Here is a 13,941-nt window from a genome sequence, read left to right on the forward strand (position 1 = left end):
TCCCTGCCTCCAGCGAGGCCCACCATCCCCCTGCGGGCTCCTGTTGTTGGACCAACTTTGCTGGTCTTCTTTGTCCCTGTCTGGAAGCCCTGCTTCAGGACTACTGGACCACTAGCTCTTTTAGCTATTTCTTTGCTACTCCCTGGTGCCCCTGCGAAGCCTCTCTCAAGTCCATCTGCTGGACCACTGGGCAGCCATGTGGGACACAGCATACTCTTTGGAGCTTTCAGCCTTGTGGTCTACCCCTTGAGAGACAGCCAGGCATCCTTCAGTCTACCTAGGGCCTTTGGCCTTTTTATCAGTCTTTCTATGCTCCCACCCCAGTATTCAGCCTGGGGAGACAGGGTGCTAGACCCCCCTCCCCAGGACTCCCCAGCAGCTAAACTCTACGCATGACCCTCCGACGTCCTTTTTCTCACTGGCAGGTTGAGCGCGGCCATTCGGGTGGGCATGGCTCTCACGTCCTCATACCTGCTGACCTCTCACAGCAGAGGACGCCTGTTCCTGGCAGCAGGTCTAGCAGGGTAGGCAGGTAAAATGGCTCCGTATCAGCCTGCCTGGGTCACAGGGGAGGCTTCCCTTCAGCCCACCCAGCCCCCACCCTCAGAACTTTCATACCACCAGTACCTCAGTCCTCTGCTGTAGGGAGCTCGGGAGCATCCTGGGCTCCCGGTTGTGGGTGGCTGATTGTGAGACACAGGGTGAGTCAACGGAAACCAGCTAGTTGACAGGAACAGGCTGGCAACCCTCACATAAGGCAGCTGGGGGTGTGGGAGGGAGGGGACTTCATCTGCCTGTTGACTCATGGCCTCCTGAGACCCTGCTCTGTGCTTTCTCAATCTCATGTCTCCTCCCTGAGCCCACCCTCCTCTCTCTGCGTCCTCAAAACCAAAAATGAAAAAACAACCTGTTGCCACCTAGTTGATTCTGACTCATGGTAACCCATGTGTTACAAAGTGGGACTGTCCTATAGAGTTCTCTGGGCTGTAATCTTCACAGAAGCAGATCACCAGACCTTTTTTCCATGGCGCTGCTAGGTGGATTTGAACTGCCAACCTTTAGGGTTAGTAGACAAGCACAAACCTTTTGATCCACCCAGGGACCTCTCTGCTTCCTCAGCCCACAGCATGTTTCATCTGAGCTCTGGAAACTGAAAACCTGCATCTGAGTCTTCACGTCTAACCCTCAGGCCAGTGGCTTCCAGGCCTATTAGCCAAATATTTGCCTGCTTAGTTTCTAGTCTGAAGTGGGTAATCCATGCCTGCTGGGCAAGGAAGAGGGAGGCCCTCAGGTTATAAGGGAGAGACTTTTGGGTGGAGTTGGAGAGCTGAGAGGAGTCCTTTGAGATAGTATTCTGCCACAGTTGGATTCATATTCTAGAACGTTTACACTGCTGTAGCAGCAGAGGCAGGAGGAAGGCCAGTTAGGAGGCAGGAGTGGATGATGACTTGGACTGAGGGGCTTTAGCTATGGGAAAGAGTATAACCCATTGCCATCGAGTTGATTCTGACTCAGCGACCCTATAGGACAGACAAGAACTACTCCATAGGTTCCCAAGACTGTAAATCTTTACAGAAGCAGACTGCAACATCTTTCTCCTATGGAGGGGCTAGTGAGTTTGAACTGCTGGCCTTCTGGTTAGCAGCTGAGTACTTTAACCACTGCGCCACCAGGGATCCTTGGGAAAGAGCATCAGTACGGTGATTTGTTTTCTACTTGCAGATCCTGGTACGCTGCGTGACTCCAAGTCAAGGGCCTTATCATTTCACGTTTCTCAGGATCCTTAGAGATGAGTTCTGGGTATTTGAGGAATTTAGGATTTCTGTTTCAGCCCACTCACTTCTTCTCTCCTTTAGGGTCATTTTGATTCTATCCTTGCTGTACTAGGACTAGCCCTTCCATATCATGTATGGTTAATGCAACAACTAGGCAAAGGAATGCAAGTGTGTTTTGCAAACACACCCAGGAACCATTTTGTCTGCTAAACAATCATCTCCTGGGGGAGCCCCCCCAACACACACTCTCACACACACACTCACACTCATGTGCACTCACACACACACTCACATGCACTCACACACACACTCATGTGCACTCACATGCACTCACACTCAGCCCACACACTCACACTCACATGTGCACTCACACACACTCATGTGCGCTCACACACAATGCACTCACTCACAGCCCACACTCACACTCACACACACTCATGTGCACTCACACTCATGTATACTCACACTCATATATACTCACACTTACACACCCACACACACATGCACGTACACTCACACCCACACATACTCATATGCACACACATGCACTCACACTCACACCCATATCCACACTCACACACACTCATGTGTGCTCACACACACTCATACACTATGTGCACTCGCACACACACACACTCATGTGCGCTCACACACTCACATGCCCTCATACACTTATGTGCACTCACACACACACTCATGTGCGCTCACACACACTCACATGCACTCATACACTTATGTGCACTCACACACACACTCATGTGCACTCACACACACTCACATGCACTCATACACTTATGTGCACTCACACTCACACACACACACTTGTGCACTCACATACACCTACTCACACGCACTCACACACCCACACACACTTTCACACACACAGGAAGGGGTCCTGTTTGTAAATGATTAAAGAGTTAATGGACCCTGTGCAGTTAAAGGGAGTTTGTGTTTGCTGTTCATTCTTAAAATGCATCTAATTCTCTCTTTAGCCTCAAGTAGCCAGTTTCAGCGCTCAGGACAAGCCCCAGCCAGAGCCAGCCTGGCCGAGTCCACACAAGCTGGGCTCTTTCGCCACAGGGAAAGATTTGGAGGGCTGCCAAGGTCAATAGGAGACCCACCCCTGGTGCTCGTGTGCCTCCTGGCAGGATTTCCTGTCCCTTTGGTGGCAAAGTTGCCCCTGCTGTGTGACAATTGCACCATCTGCACGGACCCAGCGGGGATAGACAACATGAAGCAAGAATCCATGTGTAGCTAGCCCACCCCACCCAGCCTGCTCTAACTTCTGGAACCATGACTGCTGCAGAATGCTCTTGAGCAAAAGGAAATGACTGTAAGAACTGCTCAGTGATTACACTGGAGAGATGTCACAAACTGTAGAATAGAATTGCTTAAAAGCAAAGCACAACTTTCAAGGTGCAAAACCAAATGCCCAGAAAAGAGACCAACAGAGCTAATTTGCAGGGACTGCTTTCTGGAGTAGCAGCCTTCAGCGGTGAGCATTTTTGTTTCCACAAAGGGAAGCTGGGTTCTTCCAAAGGAGGGTGTCCACAGGCCTGGGGCAGTGGGAAGACCTTGTCCCTGCTTGCTCAGCAACTGTAATTTTAATAGGAATGTTGGCAGGACTTATTTAAATAGACCCATCAGAAAAATGTCTTGTAGAATCAAAGAACCTCTTCCTCTCTGCTTCATAGCCGTTTATAACATCATGAACACAGTGACGTGCTTTACAGTTGTTGGTGAGGCCATGTTACAAAGTGCACCTGGAAAGTAAAGGTCAGACATAGGCAGGTCAGTGGTTCCCAAACCTTTGGGCTCAGGGCCTTTTTTTACCCTTTAAAGTTACCAAGGACCTCACAGAGCTTTTGCTTGTGTGAGTTATATCTACTGATATTTACTATATTAGGAATTAAAGCTGAGAACATTTAAAAACACAAGTATATTCAAGCCTTCATCCCACTAGCTGGCAGAGATGACATCATCACCCCTGAGGAAGCCTCTGGAGAATGAGAGTGAAAATCTCTCAGCATTATTATAAAAATAGCTTGGACCTCACAGACACCCTGAAAGGATCCCGGGGTTCCTTGGTGTTCCCCAGACCACACTTGGAGAACTGCTGATATAGAGAAATGTAAATGGTTCCTGTGTTCCTGCTGGTCACCACCAAGGAAATGAATTCTGCACAGAGGGTGTAATTGTTAACGTTGTGGAGTCAACTTGGCTGGGCCATGATTCTCAGCGGTTTGGCAGTTATGATGTAGTTTGGCAGTTGTATAATGCTATAACCACCTCCATGATGAGATCTGATATAATGTGATCACCTCCATGATGGGATCTGCTGTGACAGAGAGTTTCCTTGGGGGTGTAGCCTGCATCCAATATAGGTGGACTTTCTGGCAAGGCTCACGGGCTTTTGCTTGCTCTAGGTTCTGCAGCTAGCTCCTGTTCATCTGACCTTTGGTTCCTGGGACTTGAGCTACCAGTTTACCTGCTGATCTTAGGATTCGTCAGCCTCTGCGGCCTGTGAGCTAGTGGCCTGCCAGCTTACTTGCTGATCTTGGGATTTGTCAGCCTCCGCAGCCTGTGAGCCAGAGATCTGTTGTCCGACCTGCTGATCTTGGATTCACCAGCCCCTGCAGCTATGTGAGTCAGGAGAAGCCTTTAGCCTGACTCATGGACTTGGAACATTCCAGCCTCTACAACCGTGTAAGCCATTTCCTTGATATAAATCTCCCTCTTCCTGTATATGTATAGATGCTGCACTGGTTTTACTTCTCTAGAGAACCCAGCTTAAGACACAGGGGGATGTTCAATTAGTGCTGTTTAGTTTAAAATCTACAGTCCAAAGGAAGAATTCAGAATAACACGGAAAAGAAGAGGATTCCCATTTTACAGGGATTAAAAATGTCATCTTTTCAGAGCAGGTTGTTTGCTAGTATTTCACAGTAAGATAACAGCAAAGTTAGATGTAAAATCTACTTCCACTAATTCTTAGTCTACTTTTTTATGTACATTAAGCAAATTGTGTGGTTACTGATTGGTTTAATCACCTCCTATTCACCTTGTTGGTGAGGGAGAGATTCCTGCTCTAGGGTTATGGGATGGCTGAACACCAGAACCCAACACTGGACAGACAAGATTGACAACAGTTTATGAGTCACATGACTCACACCCTGGGGGATGAGGACACAACACACCATGCAAAAGTTGCACTGGGGAACACAGTAAATGAACAGGGGCTGTGGGAGGATGACTTTGTAGTATCAAGAGGGAGGAGTGCCCCCGGTTCCTACGAGAAGGATGAGATTAGCTCATGTGAATAATCCCATGGGCTACCTGGGAACTGAAACCCTCTACCCAGGATCAGCAGGCATTTACCTGATCCCCTTGATAATGAACATTGTTTGCTAGGAGACCCTATTCGTGGGAGCAGAGTGGGGAGGGGAACTTGTGGTTAGGCCATTTGAGGACTTTACGGTTTCACCAGGTATCAAGACACACACCATATTGGGCCTTAAGTTTAGGCCTTATACCACACTGATATCATTTAAAAAAATAGATAACCATTACCATAACACATACCATTTACTGAGCACTTAATATACCTTTAGCATATGAAAGCTCTTTAAAGAGTGCTTTCTAAGTGTTAGGAGCCACACCAGGCACTTTATGTCTATTAATTATTCATATTTTAACAGACTAAGAAATTAAGACTTAAAAAGGTTAACTAAATCACCCAGGTGGCCCAGGCAGAGTGGAGGTGAAAAGGGTTTTTAAGCCAGGAAGCCTACCTTGAAAGCTCAGGCTCTTAACCCCCAAATCATAGGTGTCTCATAAACACCTCTGTGACTCAAGGATGTATGAGAAGATGCCCACACGTCTAGTCCCACATTACTGGGCAATCTGTATTGCCACATCAGTTCAACATCCCATCAATGGGTGCCATTCTGTGTTTTACCACATCAATCCAACATCCCATAAGTGACTGTTGTTTTATGTTTGGTGTTGTATTGGTCAATCTGTACCACTACATTGATCCAACATTCCATAAGTGAGTGTTGTTCATGTTTGGTGTTGTACTAGTCCTATGAAGAACACAACAAGTAAAATGATGCAGGCACAAAACTTGATAGCAACTAACAACAGGCACAAAAAATAACATAAGATATAGCTCCTGCCTTTGAATTTACCAAAATAAATGTACAAAAATGGAAAGTTTGCCGTCTCACTGGCTGGTTGGCCTGTTGTCCCTTTCCTTGTTCGTAATCAAATGTGTGCCTCTCCAGGGTCCTACCTGGTACCCCAGTGTGATGCACCCAACCCTCAGAGTCAGTTTCTCAGCCAGCAACACTAACCACAAATGAACCTCTGGCATGCTCCTGTTTGTCAAAATCTCAGAGATGAGTTGTTCTGTATGAACTACCTTTGAAATCTCACAGACCTAGATTCAAATCCAGGCCCCTCCACTTCCTCGTTCTATAATCGTGCACAAGATTCTTTATCCTCTTGTAAGTCTTAATTTGTACATCTCTAACATGAAGATAATAATACCTTCAAGGTTGTTGTAAAAGTTAATGACTGCCAATCACCCAGTACAATCCTTGGTACACTGGATGTACTCAGCAGATTAGAGCTGCTATTGTTATTTATCTCTGGTACACTGTATATATGACACAGTTGCAAGCAATACAAGTTATGAAATGTTATATTGAATTAATTTATTTCATTGTTTCAAATTTTAAATCACCATGGAACTGGGTCATCATGGAAAGATAAAAGAAATGGAAAAAATAATAATAACTGTTAGTTGTACTAAACCTCCTTGGGGGAGTAAAGAGAGAGAAGAGAGAGAGAGAGAAGAGAGAGAGAGAGGAGAGAGAGAGAGAAGAGAATATTACTTATGAGGACAAATAATACCTAGTGTGGAATTATTTTTTACTCAAGAGCAAAAGTTGGATTGTTAAAGAAGACTCATTTTTGACCCCAGCCTTTCAGCTTTCAAACTCAACTATCCTCACTGCTGTTTTCCAGAAAAGAAGGAAAAAGGACAGAAAGAAGGAAGAAAAGGAAGGAAAAGAAGAAAAGAAGGAAGGGAGAAAAGAAAAAAGGAAGAGAGGGAGAAAGAAACTATGCTCCTATGACTCCTCACCTGCTCCTGTGCTGGCCGTTAGGGTAGAGCTGCTTCATCACTTTGACTTACTAATAATTGTTGTTATTATCTTTCCGTGGAGGGTTTTAACTGACTGATTTATTTTTAATGTGGTTTGGGAATCTCGAGCTAAGAGATGTAATGGTTTGCGAATTTTATTTTTTTAGTTTTTGAGGAGAGATGAAGGATTTTCACTTTCAATGGAACGTGAGTGTCACTGAATATATCTATAATCAGCGTGACTGAGACCCAGGACACAATGATGATTTGGGCAAGGGATTTTTGGTGATTGTCTCAGAGACCTGTGTCATATTGGTAGAGCATTATAATTTGCATGCCACAGTCACACTCATTATCCCATTTAGATAGCATAACTATGACTCAATTCAGGATTAATAAAGGGAAGTTGGAAATTTTTTTAGCTCACATAAAAAGAAGTCCAGAGAAAGACACTGCCACCCACCCTGTCAAAGTTTTCCTAAGGCTGGTGGAATAGCTTCTAGTACTAATGAGGCCTACCAGCTTGTGCATGCTGACACATGCCTTGTTCATGCCAATTCATGCCTTGTTCATGCCTGGGGTAGACAGCTTTCTGTGGTGCCATTTTCTTAAGAGCAAGGGTGCTGATTTCCCAGAATCCTCCAGGAATCCTCTCCTCTTGTCTCACTGGCACAGAATGGCTTAGCCAGGGCCATTTCTAAAAATAGACATCTTTGGTTTAGACTTATCAGCTGGAATGTAATAGATATTGAGCAGTTAACACAATGCCCTTTCCATAGGTCCATTTTCTAGATTTTGGTTGACAAACCAGACCCCTTGGGGTAACTCTGCCTGGCTGCCTGTGTTCATGATGGAAGTTTCATCAGAACACAGCCATGCTGTATTGTTTCTGGCTGCTTTCATACTACAATGGAGACCCTGGTGGCATAGTGGTTAGGAGCTATGGCTGCTAACCAAAAGGTCGGCAGTTCAAGTCCACCAGGCACTCCATATGGGGCAGTTCTATTCTGTCCTATAAGGTCGCTTCAAGTTGGAATTGGCTCCACGGCAATGGGTTTTTGTTTTTTCGTGTTACAACAGCAGAATTGAGTACTACTTATGACAGAGGCTGTATGGTCCATAAAGTCTAAAAAATTTACTATCTGGCCCTTTAGAGAAAGTTATTGACCCTTGCTCTATATGAAGAAAGTGGAGCTGAGGATAATGACTCTCCCAAAGTCAAAGAGCTAATAAGAGGTTGAGACTAGATTTTAACCCAGATGCCCAAAGCTCTCTGCACTAGCAGAAGACTTTCTCAGGATAAGCTTGCATTTTTTTTTTTTTTTTGTGATGGTGAGCTAATGCAGCCTTTATACAGAGCAACATTGATATACCCACACCTGTACTGTTGCTGTTGAGTAGATTCTGACTTATAGTGACCCTAGAGGACAGAGCAGAACTGCCCCATAGGGTTTCCAAGGAGCAGCTGGTGGATTCGAACTGCCAACCTTCTGGTTAGCAGCTGAGCTCTTAACCACTGTGCCACCAGGGCTCCAACACTGATATAAGCGTGCTGAAATAAATATAACAACTAATTCAATTCTTAGGAACAAGTTCACATGATAATATGAATAGAGGAATAGAAAGGGGCTGCAAGAAAATTAAAGGGATATTTTACAATTCATCATAATAAATTTGATACCCCATTTAAAACACATATACTCACACTGAAATAGGATTAAAACTTTTCAATAATCACTGGGATAAAATTAAAGATTTCCAAAGAATAACTTCACATAGCTGAAATGTTGATTCACTTTTACTTTGTTGAGTTTTATTCACAGAAAGTAGGTTTTAAAAATGAAGGAAAAAAAAACAGTGAAGTGAATGAATGAATGTGGTATTCACAGAAGAGACACGTCTATGATATATGTCTTTCCTTTCTCATGCATTCACCCTACCTTCACTTCTTCAGCCTGTCACCTTCCCAGTTTTCTTTCTGCAGCAGCTGGCCTCCAAGATGCCCTCCAGTCATCCTGACCTCTGGTATTCATGTTCTTGGGTGGTTCCCTCCCACATTATATAAGGGTTGGTCTGTGTCACTAATAGAATATGCCCTAAGTAATAATGTATGACTCTAAAGCTATGTAACTATCTCAGGTTCTTGGATATCTTGCTTTGGGGGGAATCTGTGAGGTCACTTTTGCAGTCTTGTGGAGTGGCCCACGTAGAGAGTAACGGAGGCCTCCCAACAACAGCCAGCACCAACTACCAGCCATGTGAGTGAGCCTGGTCCCGAGGCTCAGCCAAGCCTTCTGATGACTTCAACCATGGCTCACATCTGCCTGCAAACTTAGGAGAGACCCTGAGCCAGAACTGCCTGCCAAACTGCTCCCTACCCACAGAAACTGTGAGAGGTAATAAATGCTTATTGTGATTTTTAAGACATTAAGTTTTCAGGTAATTTGTTAAACTGCAATAGATAACTAATATACTTTTCATCCATATTAGGTCCAAGAAATAGTGGAAGAGGAGGCAGACAGACTGGAGGGTTAGGGAGGAAATGAAGGACAAAGGAGGCTAAATAAGAAGTCAAGTGAGGTAACAATAAGGGAAATAAGGTCTGATAATTAGATGAGATTATCTTGATCCTCAGATGGGGAATTTGAATGGATGTCTCTAATTAATCTGAGGCCTTAAGACAAACAAACAAAAAAGCCCCACCAGCCTAAAAGTGCTATTGCTTGCAGGTGTTGTCCACATCACAGCTGCCACCATTCATTTTAACATGTGCTTCTCATAACTGAACTCAAAATGGTAATTCATAGCAACTTTCTACTCCCTCTTGGCTCTGTGAACTCCCTTGGTTCTGTTTCTACAGCTTAGCTTCTTTTCTGAATTATTTTCTCTTCCCCATAAATACGATGGTCTTCAGATGAGGCCAGTGGTATTTTCAGGTAGGGCCACACCTAGGTATTTATCCCATGCCACGTGGTCTTCTTACAATATGACTGAGACACCTCCCATTTAGAGCTGGGGCTTGTTTCCTCCTCTTTAATCTGGGCAGAGGCTTGTGACTGCCTGACCAATAGGTGTGGCACAGTTGATGTTACCTGACTTCCAAGGCGGGGTTATAAAAAGCATGCAGCTTCCCCTCTCACTCTCTCTTTTCGCTTGCCCTTGGAACCCAGCCACCATGTTGTGAAGATGCTCAGGCCACATGTAGAGGCCACATGGCATTCCATCTAAGGTCTTGGCTGACATCAGTGTTGGCTGACATCAACCAGCAGATATGTGAGTGAATGAGCTTCAGATGGTTTCAGCCTCCAGCCTTTGAGTCTTCCAGCTGAGAACCCAGGGGCCATGGAGCAGAGATGAGTTATCCCTGCTGTGCCTTGTCTGAATTCCTGACCCACAGAAACTGTGAGAACTAATAAATGATTATTGTTATTTTCAGTCACTTGGAGAGCTAGGATGCGCCTGACCCAAGCCATGGTATTTTCAATTGCCTCATATATATGCGAAAGCTGGACAATGAATAAGAAAGACCAAAGAATTGATACCTTTGAATGAAGACTTTGGCAAAGAATATTGAATAAACCACGGACTGCCAGAAGAACAAACAAGTCTGTCTTGGAAAGAAATACAGCCAGAGTGCTCCTCGGAAGTGAGGATGGTGAGACTTTGTCTCATGTAATTTGGACATAATATTAGGAGGGACTAGTCCCTGAAGAAGGACATCATGCTCGAGAAGGTAAAAGTTGTTTTTCTTGTTCTTAGGTGCTGTCGAGTCAGTTCTGACCCCATAGTGATCCTATGTACGACAGAATGAAACACTGCCTGGTCCTGCACCATCCTCACAATCATTGTTATGCTTGAGCCCATTGTTGCAGTTACTGTATCACTCCATCTTTGTGAGGGTCTTCCTCTTTTTCGCTGACCATCTGCTTTAACAAGCATGATGTCCTTCTCCAGGGACTGATCCCTCCTGATAACATGTCCAAAGTATGTGAGACGTAATCTCACCATCCTTGCTTCTAAGGAGCATTCTGGTTATACTTCTTTCAAGACAGATTTGCTCATTCTTTTGGCAGTTCATGGTACATTCAATATCCTTTGTCAACACTACAATTCAAAAACATCAACTCTTCAGTCTTTCTCATTCATCATCCAGGTTTCACATGCATATGAGGAGATTGAAAACACCATGGCTTGGGTCGGGCGCACCTTGGTTTTCAAGGTGACATCTTTGCTTTTCAATGCTTTAAAGAGGTCTTTTGCAGCATATTTGCCCAATGCAATGAGTCTTTTGATTTCTCGACTGCTCTTTCATGGGTGTTAATTGTGGATCCAGGTAAAATGAAATCCTTGACAACTTCAAACTTTTCTCTGCTTATCACGATGTTACTTATTGGTCCAGTTGTGAGAATTTTCATTTTCCTTATGTTGAGGTGTAATCCGTACTGAAGGATGTGGTCTTTGATCTTCATCAGTAAGTGCTTCAAGTCCTCTTCATTTTCAGCAAGCAAGGTTGTGTCATCTGCATAATGCAGGTTGTTAATGAATCTTTCTCCAATCCTGATGTAGAAGGTCAGTGAAAAAGCAGAAGATCTTTGCTGAGATGGACCGACACAGTGGGTGTAACAATGGGCTAACATAAAATGATTGTGAGGATGGTACAGGACCTGGCAGTGTTTCTTTCTGTTGTACGCAGGGTTGCTATGAATTGGAACCAACTTGATGGCACCTAACAGGAGCAACAAATGTAGAGATAATTTGTTACATACCAAGAGATAACTAATACATCAAGAAACTCTTTTCTGTTTTGTTCTCTTGCTTGACAATTTCATTCGGTTTGCTGGTGTCCGGTTATTCCTCCACTACCTTTCTCCCAACATCAGCACTCCTGTCTTTGTGAATGTCTCCCCCACAATTCCTTCCAGTTCAGACCTCTCCTCATGTTTGGTGTTGTCCTACCAGTTGCCTTATGGACACCTCCTCCTGGATATTCCTCATACATGGTATTGCACAGAAAGATACTTATCGTCTTTCTCCCCAAATTCATTTATCTTCCTCTGTGCCCTATTTCTATCCTGGGCAGAACCAACCTCCCAATCTAGAAACTTTAGTCATCGCTGACTCCTCCTTTGCTGTCTTTTCTATCCAGCCAGTTGCCAAGTAGTACATTGGGTCAGTTGGAATGGTTTTGGCTTCAAGTAATACAAAAGCCAACTAAATATGGTATAGCTGTTTAGAGTCAATCAGGAGATAGAAACCCCACAATAGGTTAGCAGGAGAAGTTTAATAAGGAAATATTAACTGTGATAAAAGAGTAATGATATGATATAAAGAAACTTATTATGGTACCCTCGGGCTGAGAATGAGTATGAAGAATAGCTTACAAGGGGTTCAGACTTCCCTGGAGAAGGTACGACTCAGCCCATAGAATAGCAGAGAAGTTTGCTTACTTGGCCAGGCTAGAGCTGATCTGGAGCTGACCTGATGTTGCAATAGTCCACTACATTCATTTCCTGAGCTGCTGTAACAAAATACCACAAATCGGGTGGCTTATGAGAACAGAAATTTATTGCCTCACAGTTCTGGAGGCTGGGAACCTACATTCAGGGTGTTGGCATGACCATGTTCTATGGAGGGCTCTAGGGGAAGATCTCAGCTTCTCTCTCAGCTTCTGGTAGCCCCAGGTGTCCTTGGCTTTTGGCTGCAGCATCACTCCATCTCTGCCTCCCTCTTCGCATGGACTTCTTCCCTGTGTGTCTGCTCTCCTTTTTATAAGGACACCACTCATACTGGATTAGGACCAACCCTACTCTAGTATGACCTTATGTTAACTGATAAAAAAGATAGCATCTTCAAAAACCCTATTTCCAAGGTCATGTTCACAGGTACAATGGTTAGGACTTCAACATAAATTTTGAGGGGACACAATTCAATCCTTCTGGAATGGCAGTGGGAGAACAAATGGCCAGCAACTGGTGGCGTGGGCATACAGCAGCAATTTGGGTGCCAGTGGGGGTCGGAGGCCTTCAGAGCATGGAAATTGCACCGGGTCTTGCAGAAGGAGTTGCAGTTTGATGTGTGACCCTCTGGGCTTCAACCAGCTGTGTGCAGGCCACATAGAGGCTTACTGAGGGTGCCCAGGCCACTCTCTGGAGTGCAGGCAGGGGAGCTGGTGGTCAGAAGCCAGGTGTGGGCATGCAGGAAATTGCAGGAGAGCCTCTTCCTCCAGAGTGTCCTTTACTGAGAAAGCTTAACGGCATGTGTCCCTGGGTGGTGCAAACAGAGGACGTGCTCAGTTGCTAATCTAAGGGATAGAAGTTCAAGTCCACTCAGAGATGCCTTGGAAGAAAGTCTTGGTGATCAACTTCCAAAAAATCAGTCAATGAAAATACTCTGGAGCATAGTTCTACCCTGACATACGTGGAGGCACTATGAGTCAGACTTGACCTGACGGCAACTGGTGTTTGGTTTGATTTACTTAAAGGAACTCCCTTGCTTATCACAGAGCATTCAGAGCTGAGAGGCAATAAATTAACAACTAGTACACACAGCTTGGGCAAATTTACTTATTCTGCCACAAAACAAAAGATCAAATACACAGCATTCAAGGGTGCTTGTGAACTGGTAAACAGTCATCAGGATCCAGACTTTTTCCATCTTCCTCCCACTGAGTTGGCTCTATCTCTCCTCATAGTCACAAGGGGATATAAAATGTAAAATTGACTATCTTCCTTACTAAACTGTGAGCTCCTTGAGGGAAGGATTATATTTTATAAACCCGGGATTTAGCAAATCTTTGGCCAAATCAAGCCAAAAAGCAATCTGTTCCATCATGGAATCTCTTTCCCAACTTCTCATTTTGACAAATGTAAGACCTACAGAGAAGTTGGAAGAATAGTGCAAGAAGACTGATAAACCCTCCACCTATGACAGAGATTGAATTTATCCCCCCAAAGATATGTTAAAGACCTAATGATGCCTGGTACCTGTGAATGTGGGCTTGTGTGGAAACAGGGTTTT

General features: G+C 44.5%; 1 long non-coding RNA gene across 1 annotated transcript; it reads left to right on the forward strand.

The window, feature by feature from the left end:
- Positions 1 to 1,938: 1,938 nt before the first annotated feature.
- On the forward strand, positions 1,939 to 8,272 carry LOC135232629 (uncharacterized). The gene is made up of 3 exons (XR_010323233.1): positions 1,939 to 3,270; positions 4,202 to 4,481; positions 6,807 to 8,272. It is a non-coding gene; the product is annotated as an uncharacterized LOC135232629 (long non-coding RNA).
- Positions 8,273 to 13,941: the final 5,669 nt, after the last annotated feature.

Source organism: Loxodonta africana, chromosome 1, assembly GCF_030014295.1.
Source record: "Loxodonta africana isolate mLoxAfr1 chromosome 1, mLoxAfr1.hap2, whole genome shotgun sequence".
Taxonomy (NCBI): Eukaryota; Metazoa; Chordata; class Mammalia; order Proboscidea; family Elephantidae; genus Loxodonta; species Loxodonta africana.